Source organism: Sminthopsis crassicaudata, chromosome 1 (genome assembly GCF_048593235.1).
Source record: "Sminthopsis crassicaudata isolate SCR6 chromosome 1, ASM4859323v1, whole genome shotgun sequence".
Taxonomy (NCBI): Eukaryota; Metazoa; Chordata; class Mammalia; order Dasyuromorphia; family Dasyuridae; genus Sminthopsis; species Sminthopsis crassicaudata.
Window position 1 is genome coordinate 345,884,239 of NC_133617.1, and position 27,973 is coordinate 345,912,211.

Below are 27,973 nucleotides of genomic sequence, written 5' to 3' on the forward strand. Positions count from 1 at the left end.
CCTGACTCTCGAATGATATACAGAAGGCTGTCTCAAATGCTTTACATCAGTAATGGGTACTGCATTTTCCCTTGGGAAGATAGAATTGTCTCTTTATATGAATGATTATTACAAGAACACATTTAACAGAGGAATATTATGAGCCAAATATGCATCAGCAGAGTGTTGCTTGCCCATATCTTGTATTTATTTATCTATAAATCTATAAATAAAAAAGACTATAAATCTAGAGCTGGAAAAGTTTTCAGAGTCCATCTTATTTAATGCTTTTATTTAATAAATAAGGAAATTGAGTCCCAGAAAGAATAAGTGATTTGCTGAAGATTACATTTAGTAATCTAGCTTTAAAAACAAGTTTTCTATCTACAGAGCCAATGAATCTCTCTTCTAAAGTACCAAGCTGCCTCCCTTATCTGGGAATATGCTGTGACCTCTCAGTAAAATCTAAGTTCCTTGAGGGCAAGAACTGTCTTCCTTTTCTAAATGTATCCCCTGCACCTAACACAGTGCCTGGTACATAGTAGGAGCCCAATAAATTGTTGGTTGATTTCATTTATTGATTCAAAACAATCCTGTTCAGTAGGATGCTACCTCACAGTTTAAAAATGAACTGAAATATAAAACTATCCATCCTAAAATTATCTTAGCAACTAGTTAATGACACGACTGTTCATAACCTTTTCTTTTAAGCAAGATTATTTTGAGGCATTGAAGAGCTTCTAAGCTTTTGTGTAGAGACGGCCATCCTTAACTAGTAAGCTAAAGCATTAGTAAAGTCCTTTTAAAGAAATCACTGCATGCATTACAGGCATTCAAAGTAGTGAAGACACTATTTCTTAAAGTTTGAACTTTTATGATGCAATCATACCACTTATTGCGCAAAGAAAGCTTACCAGAAGAATACAGCTCATTCAAGTATGAATATAATGTAGATGGAAACAAATAACATGAACAGAAATGGTTTTGCTTATAATTCAGGGTAATTTTGTGTCTTCAATGCAAAGTATTTTGGAGGAGGATCAAAAGATATGATCTATTACCCCAGCTCAGACGCTTCCCAATTTTGTGTGATCTTTCAATTTTTGAATCCTTCTGGTTCTCTGTTTTCTTCTGTGTATAAATGAGAGAAGTGGTCTAAATCATTTCAGTTGTCATTTTCCTGCCTGCCTCCTCCAGTTCTATGACGTCTGTCTGTGGAATTAAGCATAAAATAAGATTGAAAATAAATTAACTTATTAATTAATTCATGCATGAAAAACACTAAATGCTTACTATATGCAAAACACTGAGCTGAGTACTGGAGACATAAATAGAAAAGTAAAAACAGTTCTTTGGAAGAGCATACTTTCTGATGGAGGAAATAACATACAAAGTTTTCAGGGACAAGTTAGATGGAAAGGTTCCATAGCTTTTAGCATAAACCAGAAAAATAGATATTAATGCATCACCTTTAATAATTTCCATTGATGAAACAATATTTATTTTTAATGAAATACCATTTGAGCATGCCAAGAACTTTGAGGGCAATAATTTTCTTTTCTGAATGTTTAGAAGCTATGGTTACTGATGAGATATAATAGCATCAGGAGCTCATTGGTGGTAGGTGGTTACTATGTAGAGATGGTAGTGATTATTTGATTTGCCTAGAATATGTTTCCTCGTCTCATTCCCAGCATATCTCATTGTTTCATTTATATTTAATTAGACTATCCTACAGGCAGAAGTTGATAGAGGTGGTTAGCTCCTCTATCCAGGGGATTCATAATTGGATGGCAAGTATGGGGGCTGGACTAAAAACAGAGCCAGTGACTTGGGTGTATGATTATTCTCAAGGACCTTGTGCTCAGGATCCTGGGCTATCTCCATCAGGGGTTGGTGCTGGTCACCATGGTGATAGTGGTTTGACTCATTTGGCAAATGCTACAAGTCTGTAGATTAGTAATAGTTGGTCAATAGTTGATGGGTTTAGTAATGAGGATTATGGGCTCTTGTTCACAGAGATTGCTTCCATTGATGATAACTTCTGGGTCTGGTTTAGAATAAAAATTAGTAACTTGAAGATCACTGCTATCCTTAAGCTCTACCATTTGTCTCAGGATGTGAGGGGAAGTGTTTGTGGGAATAATACTTATAGCTTGATTTTCCTGATATATGCTGCTTCCTGTTTTTTCCTTGGGGTTCCTTGATGCTTGGATTGAAATTATTCACTATAAAATGGCTACATATATATTCATAAAATTTTGCATAAATTTCAACCAATTCAAATTTGAAGACATAATTCCAAATGCATTTCCTTATTCCCAATGCCATTATAGCCAGAAAAGGTAAATACTACTTCATTAGACAGGGAGTATCTGGATCTCAAACATATCTCATTGCATTTAAGTTTTACAATTTAATGATAATTTCTTGTACTATGAAAATATATAAAATGTGTACATACGAATCTTAATCTATGTCTGAAAACACTAAAAAGAGATCACTTGAAAGAGTTCCCAAAAGGAAAAAAAAACATTAGAAAATGGAGTTTATATGAAATTGTCTCTCAACATGAAAACTACTTTTAAAGTTTTCAAACTTGTTATATACTTCTACAATCCACATTAAAGGAATACACACATGCACACACTTACATATTAATCTGATCAAAGTTTCTTAGTCCTGTGCTTTGATCAAGCTTATTCCTTCATTTTATCTCAAAAAGGAATTACATTTGGCATATATATATGTATATACGTATATATATTATATAATATATATGTGTATATATTATATAATATATATATATATATGTATATGTATAATCCCTCTTTATGCTACTTTATTGCCTAATTAATGTAAATTGAATTAGTAGACCAGACTGAACTCTGCCAGGACACTTTTTAATCTGAACTAATGCTCTCTACCAGAAAGGTCAGCTAGGTGATGCCATGGCCAAAACTAGCAAACCACTCTAGTACCTTCACCAAGAAAAACCCCAATGGGATCATGAAGGGTCAGACATGACTGAGAATAATTGAACAACTATCACTCTATAAGACAGCAAGGATTATATTTCCATAATAATAATAGTTTTTACTTATATAGCACTTTAAGAATTTTAAAGTGTTGGATGGCATTCATCATATCTAGTAAACCTCAGCCTTATTGAGCTTCATCATCATGTCACCTTTTTTGCTGTTACAACTGTTCTTTCCCAAATTAATGTCTGCTTTCCCACCTTGACTCTGTTAGCCCTGCCAATGAGAACTCACTATACCTAACTATTCCTAGCCCCATCTTCCTCCTTCTATGTCATAAAGAGTGCAACCCCTTCCTCCATCTGACTTCTACTTCCTGTTCTGAGAACAGTAATAGTCAACATTACTAATACATGTTGAAGGAACACATCAATCATACGACTCCATTCATCATCCCTCAGACTTACCAAGCCAAAACACTCTTGCTTGGCTCCCTACTTCTGCTGTCTCATTATTAGAATATAAGCTGTTTGAAAGCTCTCATAGGTTATATTATTTTATATGTGTATTCCCAATACTTAGCACAGTATTGGACACAAAATACTTAATAAAATTTTAAACTTGATTTGATTCTTATAACAGTCCTGAAAGGTATAAACTATCATATAATAGAGGAAATAAGATTAATTGGTCAAAAATAAGCAAATATTGATTAATCACATATTATGTAACAGTCACTATGCTAGTTTTCTGGAGATATAAAAATAAAAAAAAATTAAATAATCTCTACCCTTAAGTAGATTATATTCAATAGAGGGAAATGCTATACACATATATAAATAAGTAATTTGAGAGAGATTCTATTTCATTTTCTTTTCTTTTTTTGGTACCCATGGCCCTAGTTGTATATTACACTATAAATCCAGGTTGTGAGTATTGCAAATAATTAATCCTGTGAAGTAGTGCATGTATTCAAATTGCTATTTAAAGTTACAATTATCTAAATATAGTTATCTGTTGCAGTCCAATGTAAATATGCAGCGTGAATTCAAATAATGTGACCACTTCACAGGATTCCTCAGAAAGTAGCTGTCATATAATTACTTGTGTTCACATTTGATCTTCTAAACTAGATTGCCATCTCCTTTAAGGCTGGGCAGGTTCTTCTTTTTTTAAAATATCTTATATATAATAATGTTAATAGTATACCTGAATGTTGAAAGGATATATAGAAATTACACAAATATAGAAAAAATGTAGGGTCTAGGGGCAGCTAAATGGCATAATAGATAGAGCACCAGCCCTGAAGTCAAGAGGACCTGAGTTCAAATGTGACCTCAAACACTTTACACTTCCTAGCTGTGGGACCTTAGGCCAGTCACATAATCCCAATTGCCTCAACAACAACAAAAAAGAATGTAGGGTCTTTGTATATAATTTGTTCTCAAAAACACATCTTCAGATAGTCTAACATTTATCTATGGTAAAAAGTCATGAGCCACCAAGCTAAAAAAAAAAAAAAAAAACAGCCCCATAGGAGAGTATATATTTGGGTATATATTACTTCATATTAATTGTCTTTTAAAGACTTAGATTAAGACCTTTCTTCATTAAAGATGGACAAATATATTATGTTATATATGAGTTATATGTTATATATTATTATATATGTTATATAATATGAGGTATAAAACTCAGATTCTTTAAAAAATTTTAATTATTCTCAAATATAATAATAAATATTGAATAAACCCCAAAATTCTGAGGTAAATTTGTATTCTCCTGATATTCCCCCAAAAAAATAAATTCCAAAGGGTGAAATTTAAAGATGGTGTTGTGAAGTAACAAAAAAGAACTTTTACGGGAAAAGTTACATTCTAGCTGAATAATAATACAAATGTTTTCAAATGTAATAAATCTCATTTTTTCATGTCCTATACCCAAAATTGTTCTATACACTAATGCATGAAGATATAAAATAGAGAACATGTGACTATGCAGACATATGACGAATAAATTAAAGAATTTAGTTACTGAAAGGTTAAAAACAGGGAAAAGAGGAAGCAAAAGAGATAAAGTGAGATTGACCCAAATTTAGAATGTTCAATTAAAACCATTTATTCTAACTGCAACTGTCTAGAGAAGAAGCACAAAAGACATTTCATATAAGATAATAGAAAGAAACAATAAAGTTTCCCTTATTGTAGATATAGTTGACTTGGGCACTAGTGCTTTTAATACTACCAATTTTAAGTCAGGAGAATAGTGAAGAGTTCATAAGTCACACACACATATAATCAAGAAATAAGAAAGGTTTTTAAAAGGGACTTATAAGACTATCATCACTTTACATATGGGAAAACAGAGAAGTGAAGTGGCCTGATTAGGGACATACAAAGAGAAAAATGAGATTTATTACAAATATAGTATTGTTCAATTAGAATGTGAATTTTTCCATTACAATCATTGGATGCAGGATTGGAACCCTGCTGCTCCAGAGCCAGTGTTCTCTCTCTTTTATGTGTGTATACATATCCACACAAAGAAGCATTTTTATGTGTATTTATACATAAACACAAGCATAGATATATAGACAGATATACACATTATATATATATATATATACATAAACATATGTAGACATAATAAGCATACAAGAATAAAGATACCTAGACATATATACACATAAGCCAATATAGATATATTCAAGAAACATACATACATATGTAGACATATATATAAACAAATACATATACTTATATCAGATACATAATAATAAAATACCCAATGAGCATCTTTGTCATTATAAGTCATTAAATGTTGAGTAAATTTTAAATCTTCAAAGATTCATTATTTTATCATACTAGGAGCTCCCATCACTGCTACAAGTTGAAATCATTGACACCTTTAACTCTATTTTCATTTGTAACGCAACAAAATTGTTCCCTTGGTTTCTAGTCTCCTGGTACTGAGCCTTTTGGAATTTGTTCTCAGATGGAAGACACACAGTCCATCCCTAGACCCACACTAAATACCTCTTTTTATCTTAGCTGGACCTACCAGAACCTGAATTGTGTTGAAATAACTACCAAGTATTCAGGGTGGACATGGCAGAAATTGGAGTGAGATTAAAGAGGTGGGGATCATAATGCTAAGTAAATCAGAAAAGATACAAAAAAATTCCATTATCAAGGCTGTTCAAAAGTAAATGTCCTTAGCACTGCGTCATTAACAGAGATTCAAATGGATTATATAAGAAATACTATGCACTTAGAAACAGCATTAATGTGAGATTTAAATTGTATTGTGAAAGATCAGTGGGAATGGTAATATTTAAACAAGATTTTCATTCTCAGCTAAAACTTAATTGATGGAGAATTAGTTTATTAACTGGGTTTCAACACCACAACTTAATTACTTAACAGACATACTCCCAATCAATATTTCTAAATGTTAATTTAGATTGATAGATGATTCATCTCACAAGATTCAAGGAAATATCTTTCATCAGCATATTAGAGAATGAGAGACAGGGGTTGTCATGCTAGAGTCTTTCATTTCTGCACCTGCAAATAGCTTAAGTCTCCAATGGAACATCTAGTTCATCTGGCCAGCTAACTTCTTTCTTTAAATTATAGCTTTTTATTTTTCAAAACATGCATGGAGAATTCTTCAACATTAGCCCTTGCAAAACCCTGTGTTCCAATTTTCCTCCCCTGTAGAAGGCTGGAACTCTGGAGAAGTATACTTGAAACAAGGATACTGACAACAAGGTTAACTTAGTGGAATTGATGAGATGATGGTTCTTTAGTATACAATACTTAGTACTTAGCACTGTGATGTAATGGTTCTCTAGTTCACCCATACATAGTGTGTTGTAATGATGTAATCATACCAAGGGCTGAGAAGGATTGGAAATGAGTTTTTGCATCTTTGACCAGCCTCGTGGTGTCTATCCTCTCTTTATCACTTCTCCACTAAGACCAAGGACTCAGATTGGATGAAGGCCCCTTCTGTGTAGCCTATTGCTGCTCTCAGACCCTCTCCTTTCCAACCCCAGTGAGCAGACTTTCCTGCCCTCCTGCTAACCTGCTCTTCTATTCCCAGTCAATTCTGAGGTAATTTTCAAGCTCTTTAGAGGGGGAATTTGGGAGAATTCCAGGGAGGTCTTGTCTCACTTGGCATTTGGGTACCAGAAGCCTTGATCATTGGTTCTTCCTCCCCTTCTCCATCTCCCTCCTTCTTTTCTCTTGGGTCTTTTTTACTTTGCCAGTTCTATGTCTCCAATGTCATGATAACTCCAAGGTATCTTCAAAGCCAAATAAAAATCAAACTGCTTTTCTTCAGTTTTTCTTTTTTCATCATTCCCAGTAAGCCAGTGAAGCTGGCATAGATCATTATCTTCAAATGGATTTCATAGTAGACTATTATATGCTAGGCTCCCTTCTGCATTGGGTCCTATGGGCATCTTAATAAACTAACTTTTGGCTTTCTGTTATATTGAAAGATGAAAATTGGCCTCAAAGAGCTGTACTCTAGCTGAATACCATATCAAACTGTCTTTTATGGTTCATATTTTAATCTATTACCCCATCCTGTAATACCTGAACAAAGTGTTGAAGTGACTGTGGATATTCAAATGCTATGCAAAGGAACATAAGTCCTAAAGGAAAAATGAGGTGCTTATTTTGCACATTGCATGGAAATTTTTTTGCTTGCCTCTGCATGATGGTTATAAGAATTTTGGTTGTTGGTTGTTTTTGGTTTTGTTTTTTTAAAGACAGAAACAGAGAGACAGAAACAGACACATAGACAGACAGACAGAGATTGAGGGAGGGGGGAAGGAAAAAGAAATGCTTGATAATTGAAAAAAATAAAATTTAATTAAAAAAAGTTAAAGTAAAAAAAAGGCTTTAAGATGGGAACCTGATAGTGTACTAACTATATGCTATTTGAGGACCAGGTTTATAACATTTAGAAAAGTTCATTGTAACAAAGTTCACACCAATTGATGAATTTCTTTCACCACAATTACTCAAAACTGTCATCTAAGATGTAGTGTGAAGACAAAAAAAAACATCTTCAGTGAAGGGGTAGATATTCAAACTGCATGAAATTTCAGACTCTTAGACATATGAAAATTCTAGCTAACATTATTTTAAATAAATGATTTGACCCCCAATATTGATGTTCTTTATAATGCTTTTTTATTCCATACCAAAGACGTGTCATTTCCTTTAATGCACTATTGTCACGAATATACAGAAAGTAGAACAAACATTTGCTTATGAAATGTAATCTATAACTTGATGAAAAGGGAAAATGCTTAATATTTTTGTCTATAAATATGAATGTCAAATCAAATGACCTAGAGCATGAATCCTATATTTCCTCCCTTTATTATATCCTTTTCTTCCTTCCTTCTTCCTTTCTTTCTTTCTTTCCTTCTTCCTTCTTTTCTTTCTTTCTTTCTTTCTTTCTTTCTTTCTTTCTTTCTTTCTTTCTTTCTTTCTTTCTTTCTTTCTTTCTTTCTTTCTTTCTTTCTTTCTTTCTTTCTTTCTTTCTTTCTTTCTTTCTTTCTTTCTCTCTTTCTTTCTTTCTCTTTCCCTCCCTCCCCTTTCTTCTTTCTTCCACCTCCTTTTATTCCTCATCCCTCTCTTCCCCTTCCTTCTTTCCTTCCTTCCTTCCTTCCTTCCTTCCTTCCTTCCTTCCTTCCTTCCTTCCTTCCTTCCTTCCTTCCTTCCTTCCTTCCTTTTTTAAAATAAAGTTATAGTGTGACCTTGAAGAAAAGAAAGAGAAAGAGTAATTTTTCTTCTACTTACCTCTCTTTTTGTAACAACCTATTGACACTAGGATTTATCATTTAGAAGTCAGTAGACTAGGACTCAAAAGATCTAGATATGTATGTAGCAAATTGATATTCCTTAAGCACTTTTCTGATCATGTCATGCCTCTATTCAAGAAATTTCAGTGGCTCCTTCAGCCTCTAAAATGATATTTAAAAGTTCTCATGATCTTAGATTTCCTTTCCTGACCTTTTGTAAATTAGTCTCCTTTACACACTCTATAATTCAGCTTAACTGGCCAGCTAGCTGTTTCCTGTATATGCAACCCCTTTCTCCATATCCATGCCTTTACATAAACCTCTCTCCCCTGACTCAAATATATTACTTCCTCACCTTTGTTTTATGAAATTCCTTCCTTAAAATTTCACCTCAGTTTTTACCACCTAGAGCTGAATCAACTAGCCCAATTACTAGACTCTTTTCCCTAGAGATTATATTGTACATGTTTTATATATATATATTTTGCTTCCCCTATTATTTATAGTTTGTTCTTCAGTCATTCAGTTATGTTCAACTCTTCATGATCCCATGAATCATAGCACACCAGGTCTTTCTATCCTCCACTATCTCTCTAAGGCTGTACAAGTTCATATTTGATGTTTCCATAATACTATCTATTCATCTCATTTTCTTCCATATCCTTCTCCTTTTTCCTTCACTCTTTCCCAATATCAAAGTCTTTTCCAATGAGTCCTATCTTCTCTCATATGGCCAAAGTATTTAAGCTTCAGTTTCCCCTAATAGAACATAAGCTAATTCAGAACTGTTATTGTTCTGTCTATCCGGGGCTAAACACATAAAAGGAGACTAATAACTGTTTCCTGAATTAAATTGAATAATATTCCTGATTTTACAACTAACCAGTTGAATATTCATAGCCAACTGTTCACTAATCTTCAACTTCCCCATTTATAATATAAGGATACTTGTGCCAACCCCAACAAGATTGAGAGCTTACTAATGATGAGACCTTGGACAGTTGTTAAGCTCTCTGTGCTTCAATAAAAAAAAGTTGGACTCAATGACCTCTAAGTTTTCTTCCATATCTAAATCTAAACTACTATGATTAGTTTCATATAAAAGCATTTTTGCCTCTAAAAAAGGGGAAAAAATCCAAAATTTAATAAGAGATTTCCCAAAGAAGCACCTTCTATGAAAGTGAAAGGTAAAGTTGAGAAGGTTATCCAGGGTAACTGACACTGAAGTAAAATTACCTATTTATCTATATGATGACTCTTTTTCAGTCTCCTTTACACAATTCTCATCCAGATCACTCCCTGTACCTATAGATATCCCACAGATTTTTCTAAACTACTTCATTTAGTTATCTCATAGGCTTTTCTAAATTTATTTACCATCTCCATGTTGATGATTCTGTAATGCAACTATCCTGTCTCAACCTCTCTACTGATCTCTAATCTTACATACCCAACTGTCCTTCAAACATCTCAAACTGAATTTCCGATAGACATCTTAAACTCACATGTCCAAAAACCAGACTCATATCCCTAGACTCTACCCACCTTCTACTTTCCCTATTACTAAAGAGACCAATAGTATCCTCCCAGTTACTCATCATGGCAGCCTAGATGTCAACCTCAATTTCTCACTGACTTTCACTCGACCCATAGCTCATCTGTTGTAAAGTTCTGTTCATTTTATCTTTGTAGCATTTCTCATATCTATTCTGTTCTCTTCATTAATACTGCCACCACTCTAGAACAGGCCCTCATCATCTCACACCTTCACTATTTCAATAGCATGCTAATGGAACTGACTGCCTCAAGTTTTCCTTCAAGTTAGTCATCCTCTCTTTAGTCACCAAAATCATTTTCCTGAAGTGCAGCTCCAGTTATGTCACAAGCACACACGCCTCTCAATAAACTCTAATGGCTCCCTATCACTTACAAGATTAAATACAAAATCCTTTGTATGGCATTCAAAGCCTCTTATAACTTATCTCTTTCCACCCTTTCCAGTCTTCTTATTCTTTTCTCCTCACCACATACTATTAAATTTAATGGCATTGCCTCCGAGATGTTCAGGATGCTCCATCTCTTGGCTTCAGGTACTTTCCCTGGTTATCTTCCATGCATTATTCTTTTTCCTCATATATGCCTAATGGTTTCTTTAATTCCCACCTGAAATCTTATCTTTTGCAAAAAGCCTATTTTTCAATCCCTCTAATGCTGTTCATCTCTTTTATCATATTTGTCATATGCACATGTATGTGTGTCTGTAGAGAGACAGAGAGTAAGAAACAGAGACAGAGAGAAAGAGAGAGAGAGACAGAGACTGAGACATAGACATAGAGAGACACAGAGAGGAAGGAGGAAGGGAGAGAGAGAAGGAGGGAGGAAGAAAGGGAGAGAGGGAGAGAGAGATATGGAGAGAGGAAGGGAAGGAGGAAGAGAGAGACAGAGACAGAGATAGTAAGAAACAGAAAGAGAGAGAGAAATGGAGAGAGGGAGGGAAAGAGAGAGAGAGATGGAGGGAGGGAGGGAGGAAGAACAAAGACAGAGAGAAAGAGACAGACAGAGACAGAGACAGAGAGACAGAGTGACAGATTCATTTGCCATTAGATTACGAACTCCCCGAGGGCAGGAATTATCTTTTGTCTCTTTTTGCATCTCCTGAGCAATTATTTAATGAATCAAAATCACCTGGAAATTGTTCCACCTTCTACACCCTTTTGATTATGCTCTATAGAAATTGATGGCCAGACGAGGCATACCTAATATCAAATGAAAAGAAAATGGTTAGGGAGAGTGAGAGAAACAATATGATTTTTGAATAAAAGAACAATGGATTTCATTATCAGAATACCTGAAGAGTAGTATTCAAATGGTTTCATCTCAGCAGTACTCATATCACACAACCACCCTACTATGTCTAAACAACAATGAACTTAAAAAAAAAAAAAAAGGCATCCTTTAAATATTTTCATGAATTACCTGACAGTGTGTATAAAATGGAGAGAATGGGGCCTTTTTTTTTTTTTTTTTTTTTAAAATTCTTCTGTTTAAAAAAAATACAGTCACATAGCCAGAGCTACTCAATTTTCCTTTGAGGGGTATGATTTGGACCTCATATTACTTTTGTTTCCTTTGTACAGAACAGCCTTCCATAGCTAACCAGCCATTGAGTTGAATGTACTCAGTGTATTTATGCCTAGTTAACCTAGCTACATGTGAAATTGTCATGCATTCATGTTATTTTAAAGTTTCTTTTCAGGGCAGAAATGCTCTCATGAGCAAATGATATTAACTAAAACAGGAAAATCCTGCAAAAAAAAAAATGCAGTTTGCTTTGATATCCAATGTATGCCTTCGATTAGCTACACTGCCCTGTCACATAAATAGGATACCGTTTGATCATTAATAAAAATACACTAATCATGCTGCTCCTGAGATTAGGCTAAAAAGGACTTGCTATCGAGGCAAGATATTCTGTTAATCCATACTCTCAGGATTCCCAGTGATTCTATCCTCTGGGAAATCATGCATCTGTACTTCTCGTTTTCTTCAGAAGTATTTGTTGGAAAACAAGGAGTAAATTAAGAATACAGAATGATTTCCCATGATCTTTGAAAAGCCATTCATCTAATTGTATTACATTTACATAAGTCCTGTGCTTCTGGCTTCTAAACCAACATTCTTTTAATCCATCTGTCATACTTCATTCTTTTGCAGGCCCAAAATCTCAACATGATTTAGTAAGTTAATCATTAAAGACCATGAATTGCCCTTGTATTGTATGACAGGGCAGAGGTACTGGCACAAGTTTGCTCTCGGTTATCACTTTACTCTATCTCTTACACATTTAACTACCTTTGATCTTATCTAGTAATAGATATATTGCTGAAATAATCACCATTTAAATATATTAGGTTGTTTGACATAGGTACTACACACAAGGAAAATCAATAATGATTATACAATCACTAGATACAATGTAAACTGCATACCGCAAATGTCTTTACAGGGTTAGATAACATCACAGAAATCCTAATGAAAGTCAATAGCCATTAGTTTTTAGAAGTAGGTACTTCAATTGTTTCCCCCCTATAACCAGTATACCCAATCTTAAAATAAATGAAGATCAAAGGAAGGATAAGAAATAGTTTTAAAAAGCATGTGGCAGCAGTGGTCAACAGTTTCTGAACTTTCGAAAATATAAGTATTTGTGATTTTTTTTTTTTTGGGTAATAAGAAAATGACCTTTTGAAATTAGCGGGACTTTCAAAAGCCATTAGCCACCAAAGGTCTGTTTACAAGCATAATTGAAATAAAGTGTTAAAGATACTTGTTACTACACTAACAGAATTAAGACATTTGTGTTTGGGATCTGATAGTGTTACTTCAAACTAAGCTTTGGAATTTAAGATATGTAAACTCAAGAAAGGACAGAAGAGGAAGGCAATGGAGAGGGGGAAGGGAAGAGGAGCTAGAAAAGACCACCATACTAATTATACCCAAGATGAAAGAAGTAAGGAACATCTTGTTCTCATTTCTTGTACTATTTTCCAATATAAAAGTTTTTTGGCTTTCCTGTACTTCCATAAGTTATATGTTCTTTTTGAAAGGGGGAATTTTATATTAGTTGTTCTTGCTGAGTCATTTTAGTCATGTCTGCCTCTTTGTGACCCCACTTTTTTTGGGCAAAGGTACTGGAGTGATATGCCATTTCCTTTTTCCAACTCCTTTTATAGATAAGGAAATTGAGGCAAACAAGGTTTAGTAATTTCCTCAGGATCACACAGCTAGTAAAAGGATTCTTAAAAGGAAGCTTCACCCTGACACTCAGAACCAAGAAAAATGAAGATTTGCCTGGGATAATTTGGTAAATTAAGACATGTATTCAGCAAGATGTAGGTGGCTTATATTTAACTTGGAGAATTTTATCAAGCCTAAAGGAGCCATCATGATAAATTTCTTTTCACCCTGAGAACAATGCACTAAAATGTGGGGAATAATTAAACTGATGCACAAATCTTTCTCTGAAATCCAGTTACTTATTTCCACCAAATATATAAGGAAAAATACAATTAGTAAGCTTTGAAATATTAGTGCAGGCTAATAAAAAAAAAAGCAGTGTGATTATGTGTGTATGTATTTAAACTTTTCTCTTTTTCCTAAAAGTGATCTTGAGTGGCATTTTGAAAGAAATTGAATATTACTATTCTATTTACATACTTCTAACACTAGAAGCTGTTGAAAACACAATTCATAAGCAAACACCCCAAGAGGAAAAAAAAAGTTTGACAAAAATATAATCCTCTCATTCCTGTCCTCTTTTAAAATTAAAAGCTTTTTGAAGGTACAGAGCCAACACTTTATAACCCTTATCCTCTCCACACTCTAACATTGCCTGTCAAATTTACTGTTTAAGCTTTTCTTTGTAATCACACTATTATGCACTTCATCACCTTCCCCACCCCCATCATTCGATCTAATGGTTTTAAAGGGAAAGGAAATTACTTGTCTTCACTGCCAACACTTGACACTTTTATGGGTCATTTGTAATGAAGCTATTCTTTGGCTTTAATGGAGACCTTGATTTGGACCAGTGTGAATAATTGTCAAAAGGTGATTAATTAAATATTCACCACTCCCCTGTAAAATTGATCAACATATTACATTACACTGATCTAAAAGTTATTTTATTTCTGCATTAGACTTCAAATTCTATGCATTTAAACAAGCTTTAAACTGGGCCATATAATTTACTATACATTAATTATACATATAGAGTGACTAAAGTAAGAAAATGTTTTACACCTTTTATATGTCAGTGTTGCTTATAATAATGAAAAGTTCTCTCTTCAAAAAGAAAGAAAGAAATGTCTCCCCATTAAAGAAAGCCACCTGAATATGTTCTTTATCTCAGTAGAATATGACTAAAAATTAGTCATAAGTTTAGAAATATGTGGCTTTGGTGTAAATGATGTCCAATAATGCTCCCAAATTGAATCTGAATTTGGGTTTCTTTTTTAAAGGTGTGATTCTATAGGCCCAGCCAACTGCTAAATTTCTGCTAAATAATCTCAGAAAGTCTTGACTGCCACGAATCTTCCAGAAGAGATACAGGTTCCTTAGAATGGAGACTCTTCAGAGTCACAAAGAATGCCTAAGTCCCAGCTGTCTGTTTAAAGTTTATTCCCTGTCAGTTGGCAGATTGAATAAATACATGTGAAGTATGAGAAAAGCAGGTGTCTCCTGCCCAAGAAAGTTTTCTCCAGTCAAATAGCTCTCTTTATTCACATTTAGATGAATACAGTAATTAAAACTAGTAACTGACTCAAACTGAAACATTTCATTAATTTTTATTCAAGCTTTTAAAATAGAAACTAAGGATTTCTGAAGGTTTTTCAGTTAACTATGGGAATTAAAGTTTGAGCTATGAAGAATGGGAAAAGGTGTCATAGTTCACAAAAATATGTTTAGGAAGAAATAATGGAAGATGAGAGTTACAGTATTAGAATAGCCCATTTTCTTCACAACACTTTCAGTATGGCATAAAAAAAACAAAAAAACAAAAAAAAAAACAAACTTTGAAACAGTGACAGAGGCATGTTTCAGACAAACATTAAATAGTACCAACATGTTAAATGATGATAGAAAAGACAACTCTTCACAGAAATATGTAGGTGTCTGCCATCCACAAAAGGCAAATAGCTGTTTTGAACTGTAAAGACTATTTAAAGGTTTAGTGTACACCTTGGATTCCTGCTGCCTACATAAGTACAGAGAACTAAATCCAGTGCATACTGGGACTAGATGATCAAAGTAGCAGTTAAATCTATCCATGGAAAATCTAAGTAGTCTTTGGAGGCAACTCTTTGAATGCAGATTAGTGATTTCATTGAAGTAGTCAATCAACTGTTTTTTTTCCTGGGCTGTTAAAATGTCATTGAGTGAACATAGCAGATAAAAAAATGATGAGCCAAAAAAATATAATATTTCAACTTGAACAAACTTGCTATTTGTAGACTTGATCACATGAATCTGCTTCAGTCAAGATCATTTCAGAGGTAGCTACAGGAATGAATCCCACAAAGGGACTGAGTTTAATCATCCAATCCCAGACTGTATTGATTTTGGGACTACTTGCAATGACTATATAAATAAGCCATTTCTTTGCAACTGTATCTGGAGTCGGTCATGAACCCAAAACCTTCACAACCTGGTCCAAAGTGAATTATGCCCTGCAGAAATAAATTAATAAAACTAACACAGCCCAGGCTTCTCTACCAACTTATTTTCACGTTTCAAGAGCTTAAAAATATAAAATCAATAATCATTTAGTCATAAGGGTAAATGAAGCGACATAACATCAAAGTATACCCTTTAGCCATTCAAGTCATTCCAGGTAATTTATCTCATCAAAAGGCCCTGGTAATAATCCTTTCCACTCGGAGACAAGCAGCCACACAGCTGCTGTATTATCCTAGAGTAAACAAGTTTGGAGAAAATATTAAAAATCAATATCTGTTTCCTTCTATCAGGCCAGATGGCATCCATCATAAATCTGCCTTTGTAAAGAGTTCTTGGAGTTTAGCAGCTAGAGTGTGAAAGACAACTGAATTAACAATATAAAACTCAGACCTGTTTAATGAGGATTGACAGCTGGATTTCCTTAAATGTACACTACGAAGGCAATCGTAAAAATTTTGCTTAAATTAAATAGTTATGCAAAAACAATTCATCATCGTCATGTGGTAACAAAAGGAAGCAATTACTGGGCATTGTAAAATCAAAATACTAATGATAGCTTTACACAGTTTCTACAAGCAGTTTCAGCTACTTTTCTTCTTTCTCCTCTCTTTTTCTTTACAGACTGGTGGTTCTCAGACTCTAAAACACAGTCATCACGCCCTCAGACTGGAGAATCCATCACATATTCACATCATTGTCACATGTCGCATTTTCCCTCAAGACGCCTACTAAAAGTTTTGACAAGCAGTCGCCAGATCACAGCTGCTGAAGTAGAATAACTGTAATTCTAAATCAGGGAACACTTGCTTAAATCACCAAGGAGTCCATTACACAGGGAGAGAAGGGAGCCCGTGTGTTCGTGTTAGCCCTAACAGTGAGGGGAGCTTTCACAATGACTAATTCTAGAACACTGCTGACTTGACAGGAGTAGAGCCAGAAGCTATATTCATCCCACACTCCAAGGGAAGGGCATCCAGTGCAAGAAGATGGCCTTAAAATCTACGGCTGTGAGAAAGCAAATTGGGGCATAAACCTTTACAGAAAACCGTTACCTTGATATTGGAAAGAAACATCTGTTTTCTTAAGGGAACTTTTAAACTTAAACTTCTGGCAAAAAACCATCAGATTATTTATATATTTGACCTGTAATTAGGTGCTTGGAAACTCAACCCCCTTTAGACATGACAAAATAAAAGGTATTACTTTCCAGGAATGTCAAGCCTACATTCTTAAAATATAGTTGTGATAGTAATTATTCAACTACCACATTTATCTAAACTCTATAAAGCATACCATACACTATCATACCATATCATATCATGTCTTGCCTTGCTATGTTTATGATATACCATACTATTCTATAGTATATTATGCTTTGCTATACTTCTCTGTGCTACATTATGCCAGGCCAAACCATTCCACTACATAGCAAACTATACTATATTATATTATACAATTGCATACTATATATTGTGTTATTATAAATATAAAATATTATATTTTACTATATTATACTGCATTGTTCCACACCATATCAAAGTATATCATTCCATACTATATCATCATGCTTACAATAACATTATTTTCAAAGTCTTTACAATGAGATTTAAAGTCTAGTTCCTATTAACAGAGACTATCATGATATTTCAGCAAATAACCATTTTAAATAAGTTATGAAACTGGGGATCTTCATAGTGAAATTTGAACTTCTGTAGAGAAAAGTGTTTTTTGTAAGGTCATAGTGTTTGCCAAACACTTCATATTCTATAAACTATTGGGAGAAAAGGGAGGATTAGGAAAGGGAAATGTGATTTCGTTGATGTAGCAAACTCCTAGATGTGAAAACTTTTTTTTGTCAGTATAATCTGGCACTTCCTCAGCAACTTATAGTCTTAGATATTGCCTAGAGAGGGCTGCCAATGAAAGATTGAGGGACTTGCCCTGGGTCACATTGTCCATATGAATCACAAAGTCAGTAAATGGAAACTTGGATATAGGTCATCCTGATTCTGTGAACAGCTCACTAGCTGGTAAATCATGTAGTCTCTAGTTATCTATGAACAACATTAATCAAATTTTTTGGTTCAGTTATATAAACAAAAGAGTTGTCTTTGTTTTATATAAAAATCAGATTTTAGAATTCCTAGACTCATGTATAACAGCTCATGTACCCCACATGCCAATGTTTTTCATAGAAATATATTGTGAAAAATGCACAGGACTATTTTACACCTAAAGACTCTTGCAATTGATTTCAAGTATAATGCAATATTCCTTTATACTGTAGTATTGCATAAGGTAATTAAATTAAAAGTTCATCAACTAATAATGCTATATCAGACTTTTTCTTTGTTTCAGTTATGCTATTTGAAACATGAATTGACATATAATATATTCAGAGCTATATAATACAGAATTGTGTTATAAGGTTCTACTGGATTTTCCACTACATAATTTAGAATAACAATAGGCATGGTACCAAAATGCTTTCCAGAATAGCTGTACTAATTTATAAATACACAACTCTACCAACAATGTGTTAGTGTGCTTATTTTCCAATAATTCTTTCAATATTATAATTTATCTTTTTTGTCAACTTTGTCAATGTTATGGAATGTGAAGTGAAGCCTCACAATTGATTTAATTTTCATTTTTCTACTTATTAGTGCTTTAGAGTTTTCTTATATGGATATGCTTCCTGATTTATTCAGGTCATATGTAATTTCTACCCATTACTACTCCCCATGACTATTTTTGTCCCTTTTATTTCCCATACTTGCATCTTGGATTCCCTTTTCATTTATAAGTGCATCTGGCTCAGTATTTTATGAAATACTCAGTTATACTTCACTGTATTTTCAGGATTAAAATGGTCCTCCCAACACTAGTTCTCCTTAATGAGTCTGCCTTCCTCCTATTAGAATGTAAGCCCCTTGAAGGCATGAGTTGTCTTCATTTTTGCTCCCAGTGACTAATTTAGTTCTTGACATAAAATAAGCACTTATAAAATGTTTTTTATTCATCTATTTTTTGATAAATACAATACATCTTACATGTTATAAATGGGAAGGAAGGAAAAGGGAAGGGATAGAAGGAGAGAGAGAAAGAAAGAAAAATGAGAGCCAGAGAGAGAGAGACAGAGAAACAGAAGCAGAGACAGACAGACAGACAGACAGATACACACACACATACACACACACACACACACACACACACAGAAAGAGAGACCAAAACAGAGAGAGAGAGAAAGAGAAAGAGAGAGGGAGAGACAGAGAGATAGAGACAGACAGAAAGAAAAAGAGAGAGGGAGGGAGAGAAACAGAGAGATAAAGACAGAGACAGAGAAAGAGACAGAAAGAGAGGGAGAAACAAAGAAAGACAGACACACACAGAGAGACAGACAGACAGAGACAAAGAGACAGACAGAGAGATAGAGAGAGAGAGAGAGAGAGAGAGAGAGAGAGAGAGAGAGAGAGAGAGAAGAGAGAGAGAGAGAGAGAGAGAGAGAGAGAGAAAGAGAGAGAGAGAGAGAGAGAGAGAGAGAGAGAGAGAGAGAGAGAGAGAGAGAGAGAGAGAGAGAGAGAGAGGAAGAGGGAGGGAGAGGGAGGGAGAGAGACAGAGACAGAGACAGAGACAGGTGAGGCAGCTTGTGAAGCTATGGAGAAGATAGCTGAAGAATCATTTGTTTACACTAAAAGAATACGCCAAAACATAACAAAAATGTGATAAATCAATACTGTCATGAATCTAGGTGATTTCATCAATGTAGGAATTCCTTCCAACTAAGCAGATAGCAACTCGTCTATTCTTTCTTATCTTGCATACTGTTGCCCAGGCCATTTGTCATTTGTTAGCAAAGGTCTGTCCTGGAAGAAAGGGTGTTTTAGTAGATAGAATGATAAGCTTAGATTAACCAGGCCTTAATATAAGTCTACTTCCTACCTGTGTGACTTTGGACAGCCATTTCACCTCTCTAGGCCTTTCTCTATTTCCCATCTGTTGAGAGGTTAGAGTAGATGACTTACCTATAAGAGCCCTCAAACTCTAAGTTATGATCTTTTGAATAGCTTAGGCATTTTTCTGATTATTCCAAGTGGTTCTCCAGAATAGTTAGACTAATTTATAGCTGCACCAAAAGTATATTAGTCAACCTGTCTTTCTTCAGCCTCTTAAACATTGACCATTTCCATTTTATGTCATGTTTTCCAATTTCTGGGTGTGTGGTGAAGCCTCAGAGTAATTTTAATTTCCATTTCTCTTATTATAAGTGATTTAGGGTAATCTTTCATATGGTGTTAATATTTCTTTTAAAAACTATTTGTTCACATCCTTTGCACATTTAGCTATTGGGTGATGGATTGTTGTCCAATGTAGTTGTGTCAATTCCACATATATCTTGAATATCACACTTTATCAGAGATATTTAATGCAAATATTTCCCTTATTGTCAATTTCCATTCTGATCCTACTTATATTAGTTCATTCATTTATTTGATAAATCTTTCATCCCACTTCTCTTACATAATTCTTCATTAAAAATATCCTAAAGCCTACTGACACCCAACATGTATTTCCCCAGTGCTCTTTGAGTGAAACTTTAATTATTCAGAGATTCTGATAGTCTGTACTTAATAGCTACAGTTCATCTTACCACAAGAATATTGATATTGATAAAATGAGCTTTTGTTTCCAGCAGAAGTTTGGGAGCATTAAAAAGCTGATACAATTTTCCAAATGAAATATATGTAAAATAATATTATTTAATCCAGTGTCTTATTAATATTCAGTTTTGGGTCTAATTCACTGTTCATTTTTCACAATGTCTATCCAAGACATCTAAATATTTATATGTAGAGATATATTTATATGTAACCTACACATCTGCCTATATAGATATATTGCTAAGATATAGACATAAGTATATATTACGAATATATATATATGTATACATATATGTGTATGTGTTTATATTTTTATATATATATACATATCTGTATATAGACTAGCTCTCTGGATTTTCTGTTCAAGTATATATCATGTTCTCAGTGATAGACATTCTTCATCTATTTGCTTTCTTTTGTTTTTCCTATGTAATAATTAGGTTAAACTATCCTGAGTAATTACAGATCTCATTAGAGGGTTTTGCATACTTGAAGGTTTAATATGATTAGAACAATCACATCTAAAATAGAAACAACTGTAGAGTTTCATCATCTATAGGAAAGTCCTCTTCCATTTGGACTTTATATTGTTCAAACTCTATTAGATTGGCAAACAGACACTGTGACAGACCATTAATATATCTAAAGGAAGTTTAATTGGCATAAGTCAATCATCACAACAAGGATGATGAAAACAACCTAGAAATAACTTTAACCAGAAAAAAAAACAAACTGGAACTCTTGGCCAAATGGAGAGATATGATAGTCAAGGGTCAGCATTAGTTTAAAACAACCACTCATTTATAAAATACAATGGCTGATGAATAGTTAAGAGCAAAATCATTTCATAAAATATCAAGTAATAGTCTATAATTAGATCAGATTCTTTGAGTGATAATTTAGGTTTCAAAAGACTTTGTAATGCTCCAGGACTTGAATTCAACAAAATATAATTATAAATGGAAAGATTTGCATTATCTCACTATTTATAAAGAATTTTGTTGTTGTGGGGATGGTTGTTTAATCATGACTAAACATGTTGGGTTTTCTTGGCAAAGATACTGAAATGGTTTTTCATTTCCTTTTCCAGCTCATTTTACAGATGAGGGAAACTTAGATAAACAGGGCTAAATAATTTGCCGAGGGTAACTTAGCTAGTAAGTATCTGAGACCAAATTTGAATTTTGGTCTTTCTGACTCTAGGCCCAGTGCTCTACCACTTAGCAGCCCTTTTCCATTTGAATACTGTGATCCATATCCTCCATAATAGCGGCAAACATCTTTGATGAGCATGCTTGTCCTTATATATTCCTTATTTGATAGTTAAAAAGTTATTAATCAAAATTATCTCTATTGTTACTTTTCCTCCCCGTGGCATCTTAAATGATTTTAACATAAATAGTTGAAGGACAATCATTAGAAAAGTATTTTTCTCTTTTAGATCAAGTGCCTTTGACAAAAAACAATAAGCAAATTGAGAAAATGTGTTCTCTAAACCTTTCAACCAATTTTAACAATTTGTAAGAATGTAGTCTGAATAGTGTTCATAAAAGCACACTACTCTCTTTTCATATCTTCATTAAGAATGCCCTCAATTTGTATAGGGATTATTCTTATAAAGATTTTTCAAAAGATGGAAAAGTTGGCAAATGATTCAATAGTTACTCATGGCTTTTGAGTACTCAATAGTACTCAAGGCTTTTGACCTTTTTAGGGTAATGCTACCCTTGATCCTCATACCCCCTCTAAAAGTTGTATATCCCCTATTTTAATAGTCTGAAAATAAATTCCATAACACACTCAAAATCATCATTTTCATAGGGAGATATACCTGGGGATATTTGGTCTACTCTGTTATCTTTCTCTGTTTTATTTAGTATTAGTATTACTTTTCCTTTCAATATATTTGGGAAATGTTAGAGTTAGTAGATGGGAAAAGTTTGCTATGGAAATATTTTTCATGATTCATTTATTTTCTGGCCTTCTTTGAGTTTCATCATCAAATTCTCTTGAGGTAATTGGTTCTCTTAATATATTTTTTTATAAACTGGGTTTTCCCTTTAATGATTTTTATAAGTCAGTATTGTTCATAAGCTTTCATAACATTCTTCAGTAAGTTTTTTTTTTTTTTTTGCAAAAGAGTTAATATTCTAAAATGGTTTATCCTTCGCTGCTATATCTCTCCACTTAGCAAGATCAAGTGTTTGCTTACTTAGAGGGCTTTTAGCTTCTTTTGGTCTCTTTGCTGTGATGACTGATTCACATAAGTTAATCTTCCTTAGGAAACAGTGGTAGTCTGTATTAATATGTCTTCTTGTACCTATTTCCCATTGTGGAATGTCCAAAGCCTGTTTAAATGGGCCAGTTTAGGAGTGTTTCAATTGCATAACAAAACTTTTCCTTTTTGTTCTTTAGCTTATTCTGGAGTTGATTTTTAATCTTTGATCTAACAAGTCTGATTGAACACAAGACTGATTTAGGAATGAGTCCCAGCCTATTTGGAATATGAGTGATTTCATTTTAATGATATTATTATTTGAGGATCACCATATCTAGAATGATCTTGTCATTATCTTCATGAAGAAAGTATTGATGATGTATAGGTGAGAGACTTCTGTATAGTATTTAAGCCAGTGACTTCTTCCCCTTCTTATTTCTGAATTATAATTTCTAATATCTTTTTGCTCTTCACTCTTATATCCTCTTTTACATTTAAGATACTAAGTAAGTATTGAAGCACATGTAGCTTTAATATGGGAAGGGAAAGTTTTTTATTGATTTCTTTATTGAAATTGTCCCCTGCTTCATCCCCTGAAACAGATATTGGTGCATAAACTGCATTTATTTTCAGGGTAGTTCTTAAAATAAAATAAAATAAAATAAATTCTATGTTTCTTCCTTCCACAAGCACATAGTTAGATCAATGGATGACCTACATAAAGATTTTTCACAAATGTTTCCTCTATTAATTTCCAATTTATCATGTGCATATATATGCATATATATATGTTTAAGAGTTGTGTGCATGTTCTCTAATACTGCATATTGTGATATACACACATGACCAAGTGTTCCATGAAATGAAATTTCTTGTTGATTTAAAAATCTTTTTATTGAGTTGTAAAATTATTTTTTGTCTTCTAGAATGTCAAAACTTACATAATTCAGCTCCTATGGTATATCTTTTCTGTGGTCACTGGACGAGCATCTTGGATTAATAGGACTAGTAGATTCATGTTATTAGAACATTTAAAAACTCGTGTAATTCTTAGTGCTCTCTGTCCTACTTTCTGTTACTTTATCATCATCATTGAAGAGGTAGAAAGAAGCCATTCAGGACAGAAAGTTGTTTGCATATTTTTTTAGTAAATATAGTATATGAGCTTGAAATGAAAAATGAGTAAGAGTTTAGAGAAAGAGTATTTTAAATTAAAAGGATTTACTCTAATTTCTTATGAAAACTTCTCTAGAATGATTTTAATAATTTTTCTTGCTTTCTTGTCTTCATTAGTATCAAGTCCATTATTAATAAAATATAGGTTCTGACTTAGGAAGTGGTAGAGTTTTGAGACACAAATTAGTAAAGGCTTATGCTGTTGCCAGGCTAAGTATTGTCAGATTTGGTTAACTCAGCACATTTATTAAGGGTCTGCTACATCCCAGACATTGCTAAGTGGTAGAGATAGCGAAAGGCAAAAAAACCAAAACCAAACCAAACCAAACAAAATGAAACAAAACCCAGCTCTCAAAGAGATCACAATATATAGAAGAAGAAAACATGCACATAACTCTATATAAACATATATACAGGATAAATTGGAAATTAACAGAGGAAAGCCCTAGAAATAAAGGGGATTTGGGAAGAGATGTGATTGGGAAAAGAAATGAAAAATGTGATTATACAAATGATACTGAGTATGGGGAAGAGGTAGAGAAGAAAGAGTAGAAAAAAGGAGAAAGGATATTTTTGGAGTCATATGACACCATTAGTTACCATGAGATTAAAGGTAGCTTGTGTCTTTCAGCAAATAAAAGTCTGAAGCAGTCTAAGAATAGAGTGAATCAGGGCAGGCTCACTCATGCCCTCCAGCTCCTCCTGAGTTAGTGACTAAGCTGTTGTTATCAGGGTGAAGAAAAAAGTGAACAAATTCTCTCACCTTCAAGTAAACCCAAGCAAAGCTTTTCTTGTTAAGTTTACTATAGCCTGTTCATTGCCTGAAAATTCAGATAATCATATACATTCCACCATATCTGTTTAAGAAAAAGAGAAACTATAAATTACCCATAGACACAATTGATAATAGTAATTCATTGGAGAATAGTTTCTGATGAAGGATATCGTGAGTGTCACTTGATAACATTCATCAAATATTAAAAGCCCTAATTTCAATTTGGAGTATTTTCCCCAAATTATATATTTACTTGTATGAATTAATGATATTTCTAAAATAATTTCATTCTTTGTCTATTTTTATTCTTATGCAGAAACAGCTAACCCAAGCTCTCATGTAAGTGACTGCCTGTGTTGAAAAACCAACCCATGTATTCTTGGAATGTGAAGGATTGTATTATCATTTCTCAGGAAAAATTACATTTGCTTGCACATAATACTATATCAAATCATCAAAAGAGTTACAAATGGAACTCACTCAATGAGAGTTACTTTTTTAAATCCATTGGATGTTTTCCAAGAGCCTCAAACTATAGCTTTTTTTCTTTTAAAGACGGCTGTAAAGGTAGACCATATATTATGGTTCTGTCCTAAAGTGTTATCATTTTGGACTGGGATCATAAATCATATTAGCTTTCTACTTGAACCTTCCATGCCTATGGAGCTAAATATCTTTATTTTAGGAAACATTTAATCATTGACACACTTCTCAATGTGTATAAAAAAGTGAACTCTTCAAATCTCTGTGGTTGCTAAGAGACTGATACTTAAAGTTTGAAAATCTTAATCTACATCAGATATATTATTTTTTTTTCTTGGCAGCCTGGACTTTGAGGTCTGCCAAGAGAGGGACGAGTGACTTTTATAAATAGAGATCACATATTTTCAAAGATATTGGGTCTTCTTTTCTAGAAGTGCAGTGTATGACTAGTCTAATTTATTACCAGGCTTTTGATCATAGAACATACAATAAAAATCATATACTAGCTTATGAGTATTATTTATTTCAGTTTATTCATTGAAATTTAATCAGTTGAATGCCTATGTGTTGTCATATTTATTATTAATAATTTAATATTATATATGGTACAATGAATATTTACTCCCCTATACAATAAAATCCCTATCTGGTTGAATTGAAAAAGAAGTGTTCTTTTTGATGAATCAATCAGATTCCCTGGCCAATAGTTACCATATGTACTGTGCCAGAGGTGGATTCAGAATATTTTTGAGAATTAATTAAATAAATTTAGCAATAAAACCATACTGAATGCAATTTTATATGTGATATTATTATGAAAGGGCATCATGATCTTACAGGGCCTTTGGGTCATCATTATGAATATCAGTCATCAAACGTTAAACATGTCAAAGCACCAGTAAAAATAATTACTGATATCATGGAATTTAATATCTTTACAAAAATCTTCAAGATTCTCATATGAAACCTGAATAAATTAAAAGTATTTTAATTGATTCTCTGTTCCACTTATATTGACATGAAGACGGCACACACATGGCACAAGTGGATGAGTGATATAATAAAAAAAAATTTAAGAAATTGAAAGTCTACAACACTCCTCCCCTAAACCTATGTACTGATTATACCTGGGAATCAGTCAATTCCACCTGACTGAGGGTAGCTTTGCTCCCAGAAGATGTCAACAGGCCACATTTGGAATTAGCTAGCTGCACATAATAAGTATTCCAAGGGTGCTGGAACTTGTTGGGGGTGGTTAACATTCACTGTGGAGAGAACTTTGCTAATGGAGGTGACATGAAAAAAAAAGAGAGAGCAAAGTTTACTTCAAGCAAGAGACAGTACTGTACGATCACAAAAACTCCTTTTCTCAGCCATCTCAGGGTTACTTTTACTTAGAAGTAGAAAGATGACAACTCCCCCCAAGTGTGATTTAAGGAGCATCAGGAAGCATTATAAACCTTTACACAAAGGTTCATTGTCTCTGAAATTCTTATCAATTCATTTGTGCCAACAAGCATCTTCTTCTAAAGTACCCATATCTAGATATTTATAGGAGAATTAATGTAGAAACTATTGTTCATATCATAGTCTGATTTACTAATCAGATTTTTTTCTCCCAAATTATAGCTAAAATGTCAATGTAATTTAAAATGCTTTGAGAAGATGATTTTTGGAAGGGATGGCGAAGGAAAACAGGCTGGAGGAGGAAAGGAAGCTTGTGGAAAGAGAATTTTTTATACTGAAGGATTAACAATTGGTGTCTGGAAGTCCCAGAGAAAGGGCGTCATAGTGGGACTCTACATATGCTGTCTGGAATGCATACATGTCTGGAAAAAAAGTGATTTGATTAGTTTTTCTTAATATATTTTATTTGTTACAGAGGTAGGCTCAATTAAAATAGGAATGTGTAGGGAGAGGCAGGGAAGAGGGTTCAGGCTGGGGAAATTATTCTGACATAAAAATAATAATTTTTTAAGACTATCAGAAATAGGAAAGAGGCACAGTAAAGGAAAGAAGAGAATTTTAATGCCCAATTACACCAAGCCCAAAATTTTACCTTGTTCTCTATTCCCAAAGGAAGGGCTGCCAAACTTCTGATATCCTTTCTTTGGAAAATGGAGTTCAAAAGGCAGAAGTCCATGACCTGGTCAACTATTTCATGCTTCCCTTGAAAAGAGGGAATTAGATAGTATGTTGTTTTTTCTAGGTTCAGGATATGAAATATCACACAATAAAGGATCCAAGTTTCCAAAATTGAGAGGGAAGCTAATTTACTAGAAGGGTTCATAGACTTGCATCCTTAAAATTTTCTATGCAACACTATTTGATCTTTCTCTCCTCCCCCCTCTTTTTTTCACTTGTCAGGATGAGCTCCATATAAAAATCAGAGGAATGTGGACTTGGCTTTGTTGGATTTTTTTTCCTGTTTTTCTTTAACTATGTATCTCAAATAGGAATAACTCACAAAGTATTTCAGCTAATTGTGTTTGTCCATGCTCCCAATTTAAATAGAACATTGGCACCCACCTCATAACTTACCTTATTAAAAGGCAGCTTATTGACACAACTCAAAAGAGTATTGGAGTTCAAATGCTGACATACACTTCTGGATAGTTAACATTTCTCAACCTCAGT

General features: G+C 33.6%; 1 long non-coding RNA gene across 1 annotated transcript; it reads right to left on the reverse strand.

Moving 5' to 3' along the window:
* Nucleotides 1–741: 741 nt before the first annotated feature.
* Nucleotides 742–27,973, reverse strand: LOC141554249 (uncharacterized). Its single transcript, XR_012485805.1, has 3 exons — nucleotides 27,878–27,973; nucleotides 27,396–27,505; nucleotides 742–1,191 (listed from the first exon to the last, which is right to left on the reverse strand). It is a non-coding gene; the product is annotated as an uncharacterized LOC141554249 (long non-coding RNA).